Genomic DNA, 11089 nt, shown 5'->3' on the forward strand with positions numbered 1-11089 from the left:
ATCTCCGCAGGAATGCTTTCATAGCCTTTGCAATTTGTCTTTCAGATTTCAGCTTAAATGTCACTTTGTCAGATGAGATCAGGGTTCCCTGTTATAGTGCTCCAAATAGCCCATATTAATTACATTGAGGATACTGTACTGACAAATGAGGTTAGTAATCATGGAGAACAGAAGTCCAAGGGGATTGTGGATGATCTAATATTGTGTTGCTTTTAAGAAAGGGGAAGTAGATGTATTCTAGTAATCATGATATCAAAGGCACACACAGTTCTAGAACCGACTGTTAAAAGGATAGGGTATTTTATTTTAGTGGAGGGGAAAAGGCAATCACAAGTAGCTACAGTGAATTCACTGGGATATAGTTTGGCCTTCAAGATTCTGAGAAAACTCTTTTGTAGGATGAAGGGAAAGTAAATTGGAAAGGATGGTGTTGTAAGAGGTCTAAATATTTATCTTCCATAATAAGATGGCAATAAGTATTTATCTAAAAATGGAAAGATCAAGAACCATCAGTATAAGGACATTATTTAGAAATATGAAAGTAAATGTTAGAGAAAACAGTTAAGATTATTGAAAGTGGTTGCTTTCCTAGTACAGATCAGAAGTTAGGCAAGATGGAGTAGGGGTCTGCTCTTTTGCTTAAGAAGTCTTATTAATCTATTCAAGTTTTTAACTATGAATATGTATTACTTTAAAAAATAAAATTAACAAGAAGAGTAAACAGCATTTTGAATGGGCAGAAAGAAAGGAGAGCATTCAAGCCAAGAGAAACAGCAAAGATATGAAGCAGTAAGTAAACCTCTCTAGGGGAGCAGTGAAAGATAATTCAATAACTATCATTTATTGAACCCTTGCTGTGTGCCAGGCGCTGTGCAAAACACGTTGTACACATTACCTCATTTATTCTCATTAACCCCATAATGTACCCTTACTATCCTCATTTTATAGATAAAAAAATTGAGAGGTTAGGGAACATGCCCAAAGTCAGAGCTTGACAATTGCAGAGCAAAGAGTCAAACAGGTCTCCTCATGTGACTCCTCATCCATACCCTCAATCACGACATTTTGAAAGCATAATTGACAAGGTTTCATCACTGATGTAATTTATGGAACAAAGGAGGGAGGTGAATCCAAAATGACTCTAAAGAATTCAGGCTCAGTGAGTGGAAGAATGATGTTTATTCATTTGTTCATTTCAACAAATATTTACTGACTGTTGATTACATCCAAGCAGTGTGAAGGACCTATAGTAATGTACCTGAAAAGTGTGATCCCTGCTCTTACAGGGCTCATCATCAGGCTCATCATCAGTCACACATTGGAAAATCATTCAGAGGGAACATCAGTAGAGAAAATTATGAGTCATTTTAACTGTGTTGAAGTAACAATAGAATGCTCTAATACAAATATCTAGTATGCATTTAAAACGTGGTTTTAGAGGTTGGAGTAAGATGCTTTAAACCTCAAAAGTTTACCCCTGGTCAAGGGAAATCAGAACTGAGGAGAGCTATTTCATTTAATGCTTCAGAAATCCTGCATGAGCTTTAAGAATGCAGTTTCAGTCGTGGTTGGGCTGGAAGCCAGATGGCAGGAGTTTATAGATGTAACCCATTCATTTACAAAGCTCAATGGTAGAAGAAGAAAAAAAAATATTATATTGAATACAATTGTTAGGAGGACCATCAGGATTAAGCACTACCCCCGCCCCAAACTAAAGGAGACATAAACATGTTTAAAAACAGAGAGGGGAACAGACTTTGTGGACACAAGGTGGAAAGGAGAAGGTGGGACGAATTAAGAGAGTATCGTTGAAACATACACATTACTATATTTAAAATTAGATAGCTGTACGATGCAAAGAGCTCAAATCTGGTGCTCTGTGACAACCTAGAGAGGTAGGATGGGGTGGGTGGTGGGAGGGAGGCTCCAGAGAAAGGGGACTACGTACACCTATAGCTGATTCATGTTGATGTATGGCAGAAACCAAAACAATATTGTAAAGCAATTTAGTTCAGTTGCTCAGTTGTGTCGGATTCTTTGTGACCCCATGGACTACAGCATGCCAGGCATCCCTGTCCATCACCAACTCCTGGAGTTTGCTCAAACTCATGTCCATTGAGTCAGTGATGCCATCCAACCATCTTTGTTGTTCCCTTCTCTTCCCACCTTCAATCTTTCCCAGCATCAGGGTCTTTTCCAGTGAGTCAGCTCTTCACATCAGGCGGCCAAAGTATTGGAGTTTCAGCTTAAGCATCAGTCCTTCCAATGAATATTCAGGACTGATTTCCTTTAGGATGGACTGGTTGGATCTCCTTGCACTCCAAGGGACTCTCAAGAGTCTTCTCCAACACCACAATTCAAAAGCATCAATTCTTTGGTGCTCAGCTTTCTTCACAGTCCAACTCTCACATCCAAACATGACTGGAAAAACCATAGCTTTGACTAAATGGACCTTTGTTGGCAAAGTAATGTCTCTGCTTTTGAATATGCTGTCTAGGTTGGTCATAACTTTTCTCCCGAGGAGCAAGTGTCTTTTAATTTCATGGGTGCAGTCACCATCTGCAGTGATTTTGGAGCCACCCAAAATAAAGTCTGTCAATGTTTCCATTTCTTCCGCATCTATTTGCCATGAAGTGATGGGACCAGATGCCATGATTTTAGTTTTCTGAATATTGAGTTTTAAGTCAACTTTTTCACCCTCTTCTTTCACTTTTATCAAGAGGCTCTTTAGTTCTTGTTTGCTCTCTGCCATAGGGGTGGTAGCATCTGCATATCTGAGGTTATTGATATTTCTCACAGCAATCTTGATTCCAGCTTGTGCTTCATCCAGCCCAGGGTTTGTCATGATGTACTCTTCATATAAGTTAAATAAGCAGTGACAATATACAGCCTTGACGTACTCCTTTCCCAATTTGGAACCAGTCTGTTATTCTATGTCCAGTTCTAACTGTTACTTCTTGATCTGCATACAGATTTCTCAGAAGGCAGTCAGGTGGTCTGGTAGTCCCATCTCTTTGAGAATTTTCAATTTGTTGTGATTCACACAGTCAAGGGCTTTGGCATAGTCAATAAAGCAGAAATATATGTTTTTCTGAAACTCTCTAGGTTTTTCAATGATCCAAAGGATGTTGGCAATTTGATCTCTGCTTCTTCTGCCTTTCCTAAATCCAGCTTGAACATCTGGAAGTTCTTAGTTGAAACCTCATTTGGAGAATTTTGATCATTACTTTGCTAGCATGTGAGATGAGTGCAATTGTGCAGTAATTTGAACATTCTTTGGCATTGCCTTTCTTTGGGATTGCAATGAAAACTGACCTTTTCCAGTCCTGCAGCCACTGCTGAGTGTCAGGAGCCATGTTAGGCATTACTGAGAAAATGGAGGCACGGTCCCAACCCCCTCTCCTCATCTCACAGGCACGGCCCTGGGATGAAGAAGTTAGGCCTTGTGACTCTGACTTCTTCTTTCCTTTCTTCAGTTGAGTTGACTGGAAAGAATGTTAAGGTGCTTATTCTTCTTGAGAGAAACATGAGAAAGCACAAAGCCTTTTGCAGTTGTGCCCAGCAAATAATCTGTTCAAGGATCTTTACAAAGAATGTTCCAGGATGAGCAGCTTGAGGCCATGGGAAGGATTATTATCTGAGACCTGTTTGTGAGGGGAATGTTTATGGCAAAAGAAGTTTGCTGAGTTTAGGGTTTAGGATTAATTAAGAATAGCTAGAAGCCTTTTTAGGAGATAATGATCTTAAGATGCTAAGGGCAAACAGGATTTAGAAAGATAAGAAATAAACTGAGGAATGTAGCATGAATTACAATGTAATCACAAGTTAAGTACAGTAAATCTGGGTGGGGGAAACTAAAAAACGTCAAACCTGTGACCTAATGCTTTTGTCAAAGTATAAAACACAACCTGAAGCTTGAAATAAACTTATAGCCCCATACTTTGAGTCAAAGGCTACATCAAGATGTAGTCCTGTACTATGAGTCAGAGGCTACATCATCGTCCGCCGACAAACTTGAAATAAAGAGGCAGTCCAAGAAAACTGAGAGGCTGTCATCATCGCCGACACCATCCATCTCTTCAGGTTGAATACCTGGCTGCTGGAGCTGGACTCTGGAAGCTGAGTTTTCCAAATTTGCTGGCATATTGAGTCCAGCACTTTCACAGCATCATATTTTAGGATTTGAAAAACCTCAACTGGAATTGCATCACCTCCACTAGCTTTGTTCATGATGATGTTCCCTTAGGCCCACTTGACTTCACACTTCAGGATGTCTGGCTCTAGATGAGTAATCATACCATCATGATTATCTGGGTCGTGAAGATATTTTCTGTATAGTTCTTCTGTGTATTCTTGCCACCTCTTCTTAATGTCTTCTGCTTCTGTTAGGTCCATACCATTTCTGTCCTTTATTGAGACCATCTTTGCATGAAATGTTCCCCTGGTATCTCTAATTTTCTTGAAGAGATCTCTAGTCTTTTCCATTCTATTGTTTTCTTCGTTCAGGTATGACCTAAATCAAATTCCTTATGATTATACAGTGAAAGTGAGGAATAAATTTAAGGGACTAGATCTGATAGATAGAGTGCCTGATGAACTATGGACGGAGGTTCGTGACATTGTACAGAAGACAGGGATCAAGACCAGCCCCATGGAAAAGAAATGCAAAAAAGCAAAATGGCTGTCTGGGGAGGCCTCACAAATAGATGTGAAAAGAAGAGAAGCAAAAAGCAAAGGAGAAAAGAAAAGATATAAGCATCTGAATGCAGAGTTCCAAAGAATAGCAAGGAGAGATAAGAAAGCGTTCCTCAGCGATCAATGCAAAGAAATAGAGGAAAACAACAGAATGGGAAAGACTAGAGATCTCTTCAAGAAAATTAGAGATACCAAGGGAACATTTCATGCAAATATGGGCTCGATAAAGGACAGAAATGGTATGGACCTAACAGAAGCAGAAGCTATTAAGAAGAGGTGGCAAGAATACACAGAAGAACTGTACAAAAAAGAGCTTCATGACCAAGATAATCACGATGGTGTGATCACTGACCTACAGCCAGACATCCTGGAATGTAAAGTCAAGTGGGCCTTAGAAAGCATCACTACGAACAAAGCTAGTGGAGGTGATGGAATTCCAGTTGAGCTATTTCATATCCTGAAAGATGATGCTGTGAAAGTGCTGGACTCAATATGCCAGCAAACTTGGAAAACTCAGCAGCAGCCACAGGACTGGAAAAGGTCAGTTTTCATTCCAATCCCAAAGAAAGGCAATGCCAAAGAATGCTCAAACTACCGCACAATTGCACTCATCTCACACACTAGTAAAGTAATGCTGAAAATTCTCCAAGCCAGGCTTCAGCAATATATGAACCATGAACTTCTAGATGTTCAAGCTGGTTTTAGAAAAGGCAGAGGAACCAGAGATCAAATTGTCAACATCTGCTAGATCATTGAAAAAGCAAAAGAGTTCCAGAAAAACATCTATTTCTGCTTTATTGACTATGCCAAAGCCTTTGACTGTGTGGATCACAATAAACTGGAAAATTCTGAAAGAGATGGGACTACCAGACCACCTGACCTGCCTCTTGAGAAACCTATATGCAGGTCAGGAAGCAACAGTTAGAACTGGGCATGAACACCAGACTGGTTCCAAATAGGAAAAGGAGTTCGTCAAGGCTGTATATTATCACCCTGTTTATTTAACTTATATGCAGAGTACCTCATGAGAAACGCTGGGCTGGAAGAAGCACAAGCTGGAATCAAGATTGCCAGGAGAAATACCAATAACCTCAGATATGCAGATGACACCACCCTTATAGCAGAAAGTGAAGAGAAACTAAAAGGCCTCTTGATGAAAGTGAAAGAGGAGAGTGGAAAAATTGGCTTAAAGCTCAACATTCAGAAAACGAAGATCATGGCATCTGGTCCCATCACTTCATGGGAAATAGATGGGGAAACAGTGGAAACAGTGTCAGACTTTATTTTTGGGGGCTCCAAAATCACTGTAGATGGTGATTGCAGCCATGAAATTAAAAGAGGGTTACTCCTTGGAAGGAAGGTTATGACCAACCTAGATAGCATATTGAAAAGCAGAGACATTACTTTGCCAACAAAGATCCGTCTAGTCAAGGCTATGGTTTTTCCAGTGTTCATGTATGGATTGTGAAAGTTGGACTGTGAAGAAAGCTGAGTGCTGAAGAATTGATGCTTTTGAACTGTGGTGTTGGAGAAGACTCTTGACAGTCCCTTGGACTACAAAGAGATCCAACCAGTCCATTCTAAAGGAGATCAGTCCTAGGGGTTCTTTGGAAAGACTGATGCTAAAGCTGAAACCCCAATATTTTGGCTACCTGATGCGAAGAGTTGAGTCATTGGAAAAGACTCTGATGCTAGGAGGGATTGGGGGCAGGAGGAGAAGAGGATGACAGAAGATGAGATGGCTTGATGGCATCACCAACTTGATGGACATGAATCAGATCTAATCCTTTCAGCCTATTTCTCACTTCCACTGTATAATCAAAAGGGATTTAATTTAGGTCATACCTGAATGGCTTAGTGGTTTTCCCTACTTTCTTCAATTTAAGTCTGAATTTGGGAATAAGGAGTTCATGACCTGAGCCACAGTCAACTTGTTTGTGCTCGCTGTAAAGAGCTTCTCCATCTTTGCCATGAAGAATATAATCAATCTGATTTCAGTATTGACCATCTCGTGATGTCCATGTGTAGAGTCTTCTTTTGTGTTGTTGGAAGAGGGTGTTTGCTATGACCAGTGCATTCTCTTGGCAAAACTCTATTAGCCTTTGCCCTACTTCATTCTATACTCCAACGCCAAATTTGCCTGTTACTCCAGGTATTTCTTGACTTCCTACTTTTGCATTCTCTTCCCCTATAATGACATCTTTTTGGGGTGTTAGTTCTAGAAGGTCTTGTAGGTCTTCATAGAAGCATTCAACTTCAGCTTCTTCAGCACTACTAGTCAGTGCATAGATTTGGATCACCATGATATTGAATGATTTGCCTTGGAAACGAAGAGAAGTCATTCTGTCGTTTTTGAAATTGCATCCAAATACTGCATTTCAGAATGAAGCGACTTAGCAGCAGCAGCAACAGAACGCTCATATATCTCTTTTTGATCTTAAATCATTTGGTCATAGGTAACTTACCATGAGAAGATGATGGTGGCCTACCACAAGGCTGGCCATGCGGTGGTGGGCTGGTTCCTGGAACATGCAGACCCCCTGCTCAAGGTGTCCATCGTCCCCCGGGGCAAGGGGCTCGGCTATGCCCAGTGCCTGCCCAGGGAGCAGTACCTGTACACACAGGAGCAGCTCTTTGACTGCATGTGTGCCATGCTGGGCGGCCGTGTGGCTGAGCAGCTGTTCTTCGGACGGGTCACCACGGGGGCCCAGGACGACCTGAGGAAGGTCACCCAGAGCGCCTATGCCCAGATTGTGCAGTTCAGGATGAGCGAGAAGCTGGGCCAGGTGTCCTTCAATCTCCCGCGGCCAGGCGAGGCGCTGGTGGAGAAACCGTTCAGCGAGGCCACAGCCCAGCTCCTAGACGAGGAGGTGCGGCGGTTCATCGGATCCACGCATGCGCGCACCCTGGACCTGCTCATGCGCTGCCGCGAGCAGGTGGACAAGGTGGGCAGGAGGCTGCTGGAGAAGGAGGTGCTGGAGGGGCCCGACATGGTGGAGTTGCTCGGGCCGCGGCCATTTGCCGAGAAGATCACCTACGAGGAGCTCGTGGAGGGCACGGGCGGCCTGGAGGAGGACACGGTCCTTCCCGAAGGTTTGCAGGGCTGGCATGGGGAGCCCGCTGCAGGAGAGCCCAGCCTGGCACCTCTGCCTGGAGAGCAGCCTCTGGGACCCCCAGGAAGCAAATTAAAGCACATGTAACCCAAAGCAATGGCACCCCACTCCAGTACTCCTGCCTGGAAAATTCCACGGACAGAGGAGCCTGGTGGGCTGCAGTCCATGGGGTTGCTAAGAGTTGGACACGACTGAGCCACTTCACTTTTACTTTTCACTTTCATGCATTGGAGAAGGAAATGGCAAGCCACTTCAGTGTTCTTGCCTGGAGAATCCCAGGGACGGGGGAGCCTGGTGTGCTGCCGTCTATGGAGTCGCATAGAGTCAGACACGACTAAAGTGACTTAGCAGCTTAGCAGCAGCAACTTACCATAAGGCCACAGGTATGGATTGAGGAGGGGCCGCAGTGTGGCAGGAAGAGGTGACAAGGGAGTCTAGGCCACCTGCTCGTGAAACTAGCATGTCTTCAGAGCCTGCTCAGGCTCTATCCCACACGGACACCTTCCAGAAGATGAGGGAATACTTCTGGGCACCCCAGACTTTATTGCCAGGGGGATGAGATAACAGTGTTTGTTATGGGCAGCCTGTGTCTTTATTTTCACTTGGCCAGCCATTCTGCTGCTGCTGCTGCTGCTGCTAAGTCACGTCAGTCATGTCGGAATCTGTACGACCCCATAGACAGCAGCCCACCAGGCTCCCCCGTCCCTGGGATTCCCCAGACAAGAACACTGGAGTGGGTTGCCAGTTCCTTTTCCAATGCATGAAAGTGAAAAGTGAAAGTGAAGTCACTCAGTCGTGTCTGACTCTATGAGACCCCATGGACTGCAGCCTACCAGGCTCCTCTGTCCATGGAATTTTCCAGGCAAGAGTACTGGAGTGGGGTGCCATTACCTTCTCTGGGCCAGCCATTCAGTCTCCACTAGAACTATCAGCAAGCCAGGAGATTCTTGAAAGCCCTCCCAGCAAAACAGGAGATTAGTTGAGTGAGCAAAGCAGACATCCCACCAGGTGTCTGCTAGACACCCCCCCTCCCTCTTTTCAGCACTGCCTTACTGCCTTTTCCTAGCCTCTGTTTCAAGAGCCCAGTGTTCTTCCAAAGTCCCCCTTTATGAGTAGAGGAATGAGATCTGATAAATCTCTTTAATTTGAGAATTTGGGGACTTAAAATATGTTGAGATAGTCCAAAAGAACCGCAGGCAATGAGCAACGCTGAGCCAAAGTAATGAGTCTCTGATGGTGGGATTGAAGTGTGAATAAGGAAGCTACCTGGGTGTGTAGGGAAGGTTCACTCACCTTTTGCCCTTCAAATCACACCTTGTGACCACCAACTTCTTTGTTGTGGTACATGGCCTTCCCATTGCCATGGCTTCTCTTGTTGCACAGCACGGGCTCTAGAGCATGGACTCAGTAGTTGGGGCTTGTGGGCTTAGTTTCCCCACAGCACTTGGGACCTTCCTGGACTAGGGATTGAAACCATGTCCCCTGCATTGGCAGGCGAATTCTTTACCACTGAGTCACCAGGGAAGTCCCATACCTTCTCTTTTACAGTTGTGGGGAAGGCCAAGTTTCCTTTCTGCCCTAATCTTCCTACCTTTCAATATCTAACACCTCCTCCTTCCTCCACCCTCCCTTCCTCCACCCTCCATTCCTCCACCCTCCCTGAGGCTCTTACCACACCTCTGATTTATGAGACTCTTCCTAATCAATCCTGGGTAACAGAGAACACCCAACAGTGAAGAGAAAACCAAACCCATCACATAAATACTGTACTTACTTGTTTTGTTAGCACTCAGAGTGAAGCTTGCTTCCTTCTCTGTGCTATCTCTGTATCTCTGTGTACAGAATGCCCAGAATCACCCAGGCAACCAGATAGAATGGAACTTTAAAGAAACAATCATCTTTTTTTTTTTTTTTTTTCATTTTAAACAAGAAGTTTATTTAAACAACAAGATGCTTGACTTGAAGGGAAAACTATCTAGGATTCATTTCTTTTAGAGTAATTTATCCCTACTTAAAGACAGATTGCCCTACATGTAACAGCTACGTACAAAAAAGTTATAAAATTGTCCTTGGTTTTACAATGATAAATGAAAAACATTAAAATTCTCCAATCGAACAAGGTATGCAAGAATTTTTATGTTGTTCTTTTTTTTGTTAAACAGTGAGAGCAAAATAACTTACTGGAATATAAAGATAGAGAGCTGATGAGCATGCCACTAATGGAGAAAAGGGGGTATTTTCACAGAATCAGTATTTTTCCCCATCCCATCTCCATTTGATGTCGATCAAAACATACCATTGGCCATTTAGTTAAAAAAAAATGCAATATGCTTGTGCACATACACCAGTTACTTTATGTACAATAAAGGAATGGGGAAGGGGAAAATGAAAGAATAGAGAAACTATACTGTAGTAGTCAGGATGCGGTGGAACCAAATTGCGGTTTTCTAATTGAGAATGTCTTCTTGGTCTGGAGCAACAGAATTCTGGAGTAAAGTAGCAGGTTCCCTTTTTAGTAGACACCTCCTGTCTGCTGCTGGAATACATCAATTGTATCTTCATCTTCCATCTCCAACTGTGCAGGTGTGTCTGTTTCATTGATTGGCTGCCCGTCAAATCGGAATCTGATCTGCCTCATTGACAAACCCTGTCGTTCACAATAGGCTTTCATTAGTTTACTAAGTGGTGTATGCCTCTTAATCTTAAACTGCACCACAGAACCATCCTGCCCCGCCACCTTCAAATTAATATGATCGTTGTTCTCAGTCTTGACTCCTTGCTTGGGCTTTTCGTCCTCCATGGCGAGCGCCGGAGTCTCCTCAGCTGCTGCTTCACAAAAGAGGTACCAGGTCCGCACGGAATGAGCCAGAAACAATCATCTTTTCATACCTCACTAGAAATTAATTAGCTTGTCTCCTGCAGACCAGTACTAATATTATCAGAGGTGATGTCTCAACTCCTGCTCAGTTCTAGGCTGTAATTAATAATCAGGCTATTTCTCTGTCATTCCGTGACTGCTGGGCAATCTCCTTTCACTAATGGCTTCTTTATGTTACCACAGGGCAGACAAGCTTCCAGTGACCCTCAGGCTTCCACAGGAAGTTTTAGCCAGATCTAATCACTATGGGTCTCCAGCAGACACACTCTCCTCCCCATCCCAACATTGTTATCACCCAAATGAAACTGTTAAAGGAATAGAAACGTCACAAAAGTGTACAGTTTATGAACCAATTGTGTACACTTCAGCAGGGAACAGTTTTTCTTACTGAATACTTACAAGA

General features: G+C 43.2%; 1 pseudogene; it reads right to left on the reverse strand.

Annotated features, from left to right (window-relative positions):
• Positions 1-9911: 9911 nt before the first annotated feature.
• Positions 9912-10668, reverse strand: LOC138986468 (small ubiquitin-related modifier 2 pseudogene; annotated as a pseudogene).
• Positions 10669-11089: the final 421 nt, after the last annotated feature.

The sequence above is a fragment of the Bos mutus genome, chromosome X, assembly GCF_027580195.1.
Source record: "Bos mutus isolate GX-2022 chromosome X, NWIPB_WYAK_1.1, whole genome shotgun sequence".
NCBI lineage: Eukaryota > Metazoa > Chordata > Mammalia > Artiodactyla > Bovidae > Bos > Bos mutus.